Here is an 8,961-nt window from a genome sequence, read left to right on the forward strand (position 1 = left end):
ATTAAAGTAATTCTATTGACAAATAATTTATCTTAGGCATGAGGTAAATATTCAATCTATTGAACAAGTAGGAAGAAAGTGAAGACCTTCATTTCCTTTCTGATGGAGCTAAGAAAGTTGTAAGTGGATTCATGTCTTTGAGAAATATTTTCATTACCAATAAAGTATGTAAAATACCTCGATTGTCATCAGTGTCTTTGAGTCACACAAATCAGTGTTAAGAAATGATCCCTTTATAGTTTTATAAGCATTTAATGTTCACCATTAACAGATGATGTTACCAACAGGCACGGAAATACAAGAGCAAAAAGAATGACCCATTATTAATGTTTAAGAAGCTTCACATTACGTACTGAACAAAAGGCTCCTGCTGGATTGCAGGCCTACTTTACCCCATTAGAGGTGAGAAAGAATGATTTTCATTGTCCAGGAGACAGTATGACCTAGTGGCCACAAACTAAGTCTCCTCTTACATAACTGAAAAAAATAATCTTTGTTGTGAGTTCCTTCATGACCCTTTAAACATCAACCAAAAGGGTGGGGATTATCCACCATTCCCAGGAGCAGGAAGGTGAGCAGAACTTTCTTGCACAGAGCAGGAGCTGCCACCCACTGCCGTGCTTGCCCATGCTCACAAGTGCACATCAGTGAACACCTACACAACTGAGGGACCAGAATCCAGGTTACATCTTTTCTGAAAGGAAGTCAAATGACAACGCTGTGAAAGATAAGAACATTATGTTTGTCTTGTGATCTCTGTAGAATGTACCTAATGGTCGGGATTCTAAAAGAACAGAGAAGCCTATGGAAAAGCCCTGATTCAGGCAAAGTTCAGTTAAATATGTGTGCACATATTTTCCTCTTGGTTATTTCTGTGTATCCCCTCCCAAGCTGGTTGCTCACTGTTTATTATTAGTGACCTTCTTATTCTGGTTTGTATGAAGAAGGGTACATCCAAAATGACTGAATAGAATTTTGTACTCTAACACTGAAGAATTTTGAAGAATTCGCCTTTATGAACCTAAGCTTTCTAACAGAAACACTACACCAGTTAAAATACCTTGAATTCCACCCATGAAGCAAGTCAGAAATGCTTGAGAGATTTCTTGTTGAAACAGTATTTTTGCACTGTGCACACAGCTGAGGAAAGGGCAGGCGAAACTGAAATATCTGGAAAGTTTACAATGGCTATGCAACCAGGAAATGCAGCTTTTTTGTTAGAACTGGTTTGTGTTACTAAACAGATGCTCTGGGAATTGTACATGCGCTTCAGCTTTGACATGAGAATCTGTTTCCTGGTGTCTTTGTAGTTGCTGAGGAAATTGCAGAAAAATGACTTGGGTAAAGCAAACTCTCTTTATGTTAAGAGCAAAGACTCTGGTAGCTTCAAAATGAGGGAAAAGTTTCTTCAGCATCAAATTGAATGCTGACTGTGATTATGTCAGAATGCCTGAATAACCTGGTCACAGTGAGGCAGAAAAGTGAAACAAGTATTTTTCTGGATTCACTCCTCCTTGTCTGACTGAAGTTGAACTATTCTTACTGAAGATCCAAAAAAAAAAATGAAAATTCAGTTTTACTGAAGTAAAATTCTGTGTCTAGCTTCAAACAGCAATAACTTATGCAGCACCTATATAAAACACTAAGAAGCCTAAGAATCATTACAGTCTTGCTGCAGTGTTTGAAGTGCAAATGATGTATATATGTGGAGCAAACTGAATCCACCTAAAAAAGTGCATCTGGGCATTTCTTGCATGGGCAGTTACTGGGCATAGAAAGATAAATACTGCCTGTGGAAGGCATACTATCTAAAGGGTATTCACTCAATACACAAACAACAGAGGGAAAACACAATGAATATGGAGCTAATATTTATTTACTGGTTGAATCATAGCCCACCATGAATTATCACTTATACACTTTAGTGGGACCAACACTTCAGTGGTAGAATTCTATCCAAAAGTCAAGTCAAAAATATTTTGTATTTCATGGAATGAGTAAGAAAATTATTTGCACAGATCAGTACCAGCTAACTGCAATAGCTGCCATAAGGCTTTCTGTAGTAGATGCAGAAGTGGTTTCCCATTTGTTTGCAATGGATTATCATTCACAAGAGAGCTTGCATCATAGCATAATTCTAGCATAGTAAGACCTGAATAGAAAAACTGAAACCTTTTTTTGTTGTGAATAAATTCAAAGATGGCTTCTGCAGAAGCAACAAAATAAATCCATTTTGTACAGACAGTCATATAAACCACATCAGTGCATCAGCAAATTAACTGGTACTGTTTGCAACATTCATTCTGAAGATGGAACTGCTAAGGGCAAAACCTACATGTTTCTTCCTCAGATGAAAACAGTAAAAGGACATATTATGCTGATAATCATTAATGCCTCAAAATGTTCCTGACAGTTTTCCATTACTGTGAAATCCATTATCTGCTTAATTATTTTAGACAGCAAGGAAACTGCACTGGGAGTATTTGAGCAAGTTAAAATTATGTTGTAATCACGTGGCTTGAACTTTGATAACATCATTTGTAACTCTCAAGCCTAACACACTTCAGAGACTACACTGCTGCAATTTAATGAAAAAAAAAAAGAGCTTCTAGCTAATTGCCCAAATCTATACTGCATCCTTCAAAAGCTACTCAACAGATGTGATCATTTAATCTTGAATGTTGTAACAAAAGGTTTGAATCTCTTTTCTTCAGCTGCCAAAAGAACTAACAGAGGTATTTCATTTTGACCACGGTGAATACGTGGAAATGCTGAGGCATGTTCCCAAAAGATGGTTATCTTTTAACCTGCAGTTGAAAGGAACTTAAAACATTTTCCAGCAATTAGATGTTATTTTATATATTAAAAAATTATTCCCAAATGCAATTTTTCAGGATCAAAAAGATCGAGATAATTAAGAGAGGTTTTCAATAACTGCTGCTCATATTTACTTCATAATTGGTATATTGTTAATGACAGATTCATACAAGTGCATGTACTGGAGGTATTGTAACTCATGACAATATATTAATGAAAAGGTAAATAGCAATGAAGCGTGAGTAATTTACTTGGTCATATGTGCAACTGTTACATTAAAGCTCATCACAGCGAAAGATTTTTAATAGAAAAGAATTTCTAATTTTAACAATTACTAACCTCTCCAATACATGACTTTAAAGCTTGATTTCAACAAAATTAGACATACAGTCTCTCTGACCCTCCCCAGTTCTTCAGGAGGGGTACATTATACAACTGTTGAGAAAACTGATTATTAATCTTTTATTTGGAAAATACTAAGCTGGGGAATATTTAGCCTTCTGTGATTCAGTGATTTTTTGTTGTTGTTGTTGTGTAGAGGAGGTGACCTGTTTATTTTTCTGCTGTTTGCTCTTTAGAAAGACAGTAGCAAAGTTAGCAGCTCATTCAGGCACTTGAAATTTTTGTCCAGAGCAGATTGCCCTGCTCCATTGCTTTCTGCTGCTGTACAGTGCTTAACTTTGATGCCCAAAACCTGCTTGCTGAACTGGACACCTCTGAGAAGCATTCAGTAAATCTGACTTAGGTGGATAAAGCAATCAACCAGAGTCTGGCTTTGTTTTCAGACTGATAGCAGTTTAATGTTAAATCCCTGGGGTTGGATTCACTGCAGGTTATTACAGTTATTGTAATCTCTGTGCTTTGACTCACTGCAGTATTATATTTTTTTGTTATATTTGATATCTTAAATCATGGTATTTTTGTGTACTGCACAAGGATTTGTCTTTCCACTTGAAAAAATGACTCAATTTACAATCATACAATGCCATAAAAAAGAGAAGTCACAAATGTGATAAAATGGTACAAAATAATGATAAAAACTTTTAGAAATGCATGCCATAAATTAATCAGAAGCAATATATTTTAAAATCACCCACAAAAAAACTGTCCTCCCCTCAAGCATTAATTTTATTCTAAACTAAGTAATGTTAACTGCTGATTTTAAAAGTGCTAGAACAGATACTGTACTCAAGAAAGCCACATGTTCACTTACAGTGAATTAATCATTAGCATCACTTTCCTGCCAAGGATGTAAATATATGGGAGTCCTAATTTTCTTCATCTTCTTTGAAATTGCCAGGATTTTAAAATAAGTCACCCTTTTTAGAGGCAAGGGGGCACTTGTAGACTGGTTCAAGTGTGTACACTATTGAAAATGCATGTGAAGGTGTGAAAAGCAAGATAATAATGTTGCCTTTATAGTTCAAGAGAATTAAATTGAAAGGTGGCTGCAAAGAATCTTGCGATACTGCGTCACTGTGCAAGCAAATGGGATATGAAAATTAATTGCAGGTCACCACAAGTAACACAATAAGAAAAAATAATCAATCCTCTTTACATCAATATAGTCAGTGGCTCCAAATTAGTTAATAATTCTAAGGAAAATTATCTGAGAATGAATGCATTTTCTTCTGGAAAGTCACTTGCACTGAAAAGATCCAATATATTTTTCTCATATTTTCTGTACTGGAATTGCAGTCCACCAAGTCGTGTAGTGGTGGAACACAGGATCACTTTGTAGTTGATTTGCTTGCTGGCTCCTTCAGAAGTAACTATTTCAAGAGCACTGTGTGTATATAAACAACTCCAGGGCTGCCACAACAAATTCATATTTGGCTCATCAACACCAGACTGGTTCACTGACTATGCATAGCAGCAAAACGAGACACAGAGAGAGCTGCTTATCTCAATTTCCCTCAAATGAAGTATTCTTCAGTGCTTAACTAAACAAGTTACTCAGATGGCTTCATAACACTCCACTGACTCTGACAGAATTTCTTCATACTCCTCCTGGCAATTCAATTTCAAGCGTTCCAGGTGGTACGATACCCCCACCACGTACTGGAACTCCTGCCAGGAGGAAGAGCCAGGAAATACATGGGAAATATCTCTCATCAACACTACCCAGTCAACTTTATGTGCATCATCCTCATAATCCTAAATTCAGCACATTCAGTGTAACAATTCTGTACACATTCTGTAACAATTCCAGCGTTACAGAAAATGCACAGGAATCTCAAGACATGGAAATAAACAGCATGGGCTGCCATATCAGGAGAGCTAAGCAGCACTACTGCCAAGCTCATCCACTGCTCAGTGCTGGAGGCTTTATCTCATCACACAGAAGCTGCATCAGTTCAGCACCAGCCTTAGGAAATCCAGAGCCTCATCCACCTCCCTCTCAGAACTGGATCGGAGCCTGAAAATGTGGAAGGGACTCTTGAAAGGAACAGCCACCCAAGAAGTCACTCTTTGTGTGTATCAACAAACTTCAAGTGCTGTGATTGAAAGTGCTCTCATGAAATGAAACCTAAGTTCCAAAGTATGGCCCAATTCTTGGATTTTCAGAGTCTATGAACATGGCATTTACATAGGATTCCATTCCACATATCATAAAGGATGGAGGGAGATGGCTGTTCAAAACACTTTGGTCCCTATTTAATTTAATTTTATTTCTTTATAATGCTTTGCTTCATGGTTCATATTATGTTTTTGTTTTCCCTCACTTGCTAGTAGAAGGTAGGGATCCTTTTCAAAAACAGAATCGTATTTCTAAATTTTGGCTTTTTTTCTGGGAACTCTAAAATCAATACAAATTCAGACTTATTGACAGGATAACCTTTAAACAAAGAAACCTTAAACTGAAGAAAGCTCTTCAGGAAGAATTACAGTGGTGGACCATGAAATTAATGCCATAGGTCCTATTATGACATTAAGATAGGACACAATCTTAAAAATAAAAATATAAAAAATATTTTTATGAATAAATAATATCCATGCATTTGGTTTTGTTGGGGTTTTTTTGTTGGGAACAATTGTTTTAGGAAAAAAAACCCCAAATTACAGAGGCTTATGTGAAGCATATACTATTCTCTACAGAAACATTATGATGGACCAACATTTTTCCAAATAGTTCTCTGGATACTACCAGCTGGTAGAATATCTTCATCTGTTGAATAGAAGCCTATGTTTCTAGAAATGCAGATACTTATCACAGCCAATACTGAAGTTTCAAGGAAGTTATCACTGTTACAGTAGCACTGATATTATCCTGGAAAACCATACAAATACAAAAACATACACATATATCATTACACATGTATACATATATGTATGAATTTACTGAGTGTATAATTTTAATAATTTTTTTTTAAATTTGCTTTACTTCAGAGGTAATTGAGAAAACATTATTGCATCCATTCTATAAATGGGAAACTGGAATAATGATCTCTTATTCATTAGATCAAAGACAATTTTGTTGCTGACTCTCCGTGTGTGGAGACACGAGGCTTGACTCCATTTCAGAAGGCTGATTTATTATGTTAAATATTATATTAAAATACTACATTAAAACTATACTAAAGAACAGAGAGATCAGAAGGCTACAACAAGAACAGAACAGAATAACAAAATCTTGTGACTGCTCACAGCCTTGGCACAGGTGGCTGTGATTGGTCATCAATGGAAAACAATCCACGTGGACCAATCACAGATGCACCTGTTGCACTCCACAGCAGCAGATAGTAATTGTTTACATTTCTCTCCTGAGGCTCCTCAGCTTCTCAGGAGGGGAAAAATCCCAGCAAAGGGTTTTTCATAATATCATAGCTACACAATTTAACGGAGATGCCTGAACAGTCCTTTGAGTGAGAAACCAGTCTCCAGGAGGAGCATCCTCAGTTTTGATCCCATCTCAAAGGAGGGCTAACCACAAGGAAAATGCCATGCTTGTTTTTGCCTTCCTGCCATGGGAGCTCTGTGCCTGTGTAGTAGGCAAGGCACTTTCAGCTGAGGACATAAGGAATCCGGTGTGTACTGTTCTCATAATCACACAGAAAGACTAAACAAAACTGGCATTTAAAGACTTGGAACCTCAAAATGAAATGAAAATGTAAACTCCTGGATATTGCAATGAGAGCTGCTGCTGAATTCCTGACATAGGTAGGCTGCAGAAATACTTCAAAATATGTAACACAGGCCAGTGGATGACATGCCACATTTGAACCTGGAAGGTTCTGATCCTGTTCTGCTAGTATGTTACTGTGCCATTTATGGACAGTCATGCTTCAAATTCTTAATGTCTCGTTTCATAAAGTCTTTGGCATAGACACACACTTTTTTGCTGTGTGAGACACAAAGACAAGGCAAAAAGGAAGCCTGATTTCAGCTGTGGCCTTCAGCTACTCAGGGCTAACCATTGTATCACGTGTTCAATCACTCAGGAATTCATGAGTCTAGCACAAACACACTGTGAGTGAAGAATTGAACAGCATTAGCAATCAATGTATAATGCAACCACTGCAGCACTAGCAAGGAAAGGCTCGAGATCACTCAGTGATGAGCACTGATAACCTGGTTCACTACAACAATTTAATAAATTGTTTATCTAGTTTTTTTACATCCTATACAACAATGCAAAGCTTTTTTTTCCCTGTCCGGTTAGTAATGGTGGTGTTCATTATGTCAAAATAAGGAAAAAGAGGTCTGCAGTACATTATATTCATGCCAAAACACATTTGCTGCCTTCAGGTAGGTAAAATCAGATTACTGACAGCAGAGGGCAACACAGACCTCATTAATGAATAAAACTACAAACATGTATCAAAAAATCATACCAGTATTTTACTGTGTCAGCATATAAACCCCAGCATCATCTACAGATTTGCTGTAGAGCCAAAATTCTGGAAGTAGTAATCTCTTAAAAAATCATTTTGGACACCTATGTGAAATACATGAAAGAGGAAATACGAGTGAAAGAGGAAAGCACTACAACAAAGGCAATGACAAACACCTTTACTTTGATTAAATTACATTTACTTTTAGACGTTTGCTGCATAATGACACGTCCAGCAGACTTCATCATATCAAAAAGCTGTAAACTTGCGACATTTTATATTTATTTTCTTTAACTCTGTGTATACCAATAGCTCCATTTAGTATCCAAAAGATTAGTTGGTTATACCAAAAGCAACACAGTACTATATTGAAAACAGGAAGTTTTACAACTTTTTTTTTGTTGTTGCTCTCTGCTAGCCTTGGGTCTGACACTCATTTACCTTGTGTGTCACACTGCCTTTCCAAGCCATGTTTGTTCAAGAAGGACCATATCATGACTGAGGTTAAAGTTTAAAATCACATGAATGTAATTTATTTTTCATTCATCTTAGGGCTGAGGGGAGCATGATGGGGCTCCCCCAGACACAGACAGATACCAAAGGAAGGCCGTGCCCTGCACAGGGGCCACAGGGCAGCACCATGGTGTCCCTTTCACCCACAGCCACGTCACGTGCCAGATCCATGCCCAAAACAGCCAGCAGCCTCAGTGGAAATTGTGCCCTCCACCTGAGGCTGCACGGGACAGAAAGTTATTTCCACGGCTGCTGCCCTCTCGGGAGTGTTTTTGCTCTGCGGCAGCCATGGGGACAGCACAGGAGCCCCCAGGGAATACACCTGCTGCGGTCATCCCACAGCAGAATCACAGGACCAGTCAGATTGGAAAAGACCTTCGAGATCCAACCCCTGACCCAACACCACCAGCAGCCAGACCATAGCACCAAGTGCCACGTCCAAACTTTCCTTAACACCTCCAGGGATGGTAACTCTGCCACCTGTTTGGGCAGCCCATTCCAGGATCTAATCACTCTTTCTGCGAAGAAATTCCTCCTGATGTCCAATCTAAATCTCGCCTGCCACGGCTTGAGGCCATATCCTCTCATTCTGTCTCTAGGGAGAAGAGGCGATCCACAGCTAGGTACAATCTCCTGTAGTGGTCGTAGACAGTGATACGGTCACCCCTAAGCCTCATTTTCTCTCGGCTAAACAACCCCGTTCCCTCGGCCGCTTCTCACAGGACACATGCTCCCAACCCTTCTCTGGACACGCTCCACCACCGCAGTGCCCCCTGTGGAGTGAGGCGCCCAGAAG

The sequence above is a fragment of the Onychostruthus taczanowskii genome, unplaced genomic scaffold (genome assembly GCF_017590055.1).
Source record: "Onychostruthus taczanowskii isolate IOZ18803 unplaced genomic scaffold, ASM1759005v1 scaffold52, whole genome shotgun sequence".
Taxonomy (NCBI): domain Eukaryota; kingdom Metazoa; phylum Chordata; class Aves; order Passeriformes; family Passeridae; genus Onychostruthus; species Onychostruthus taczanowskii.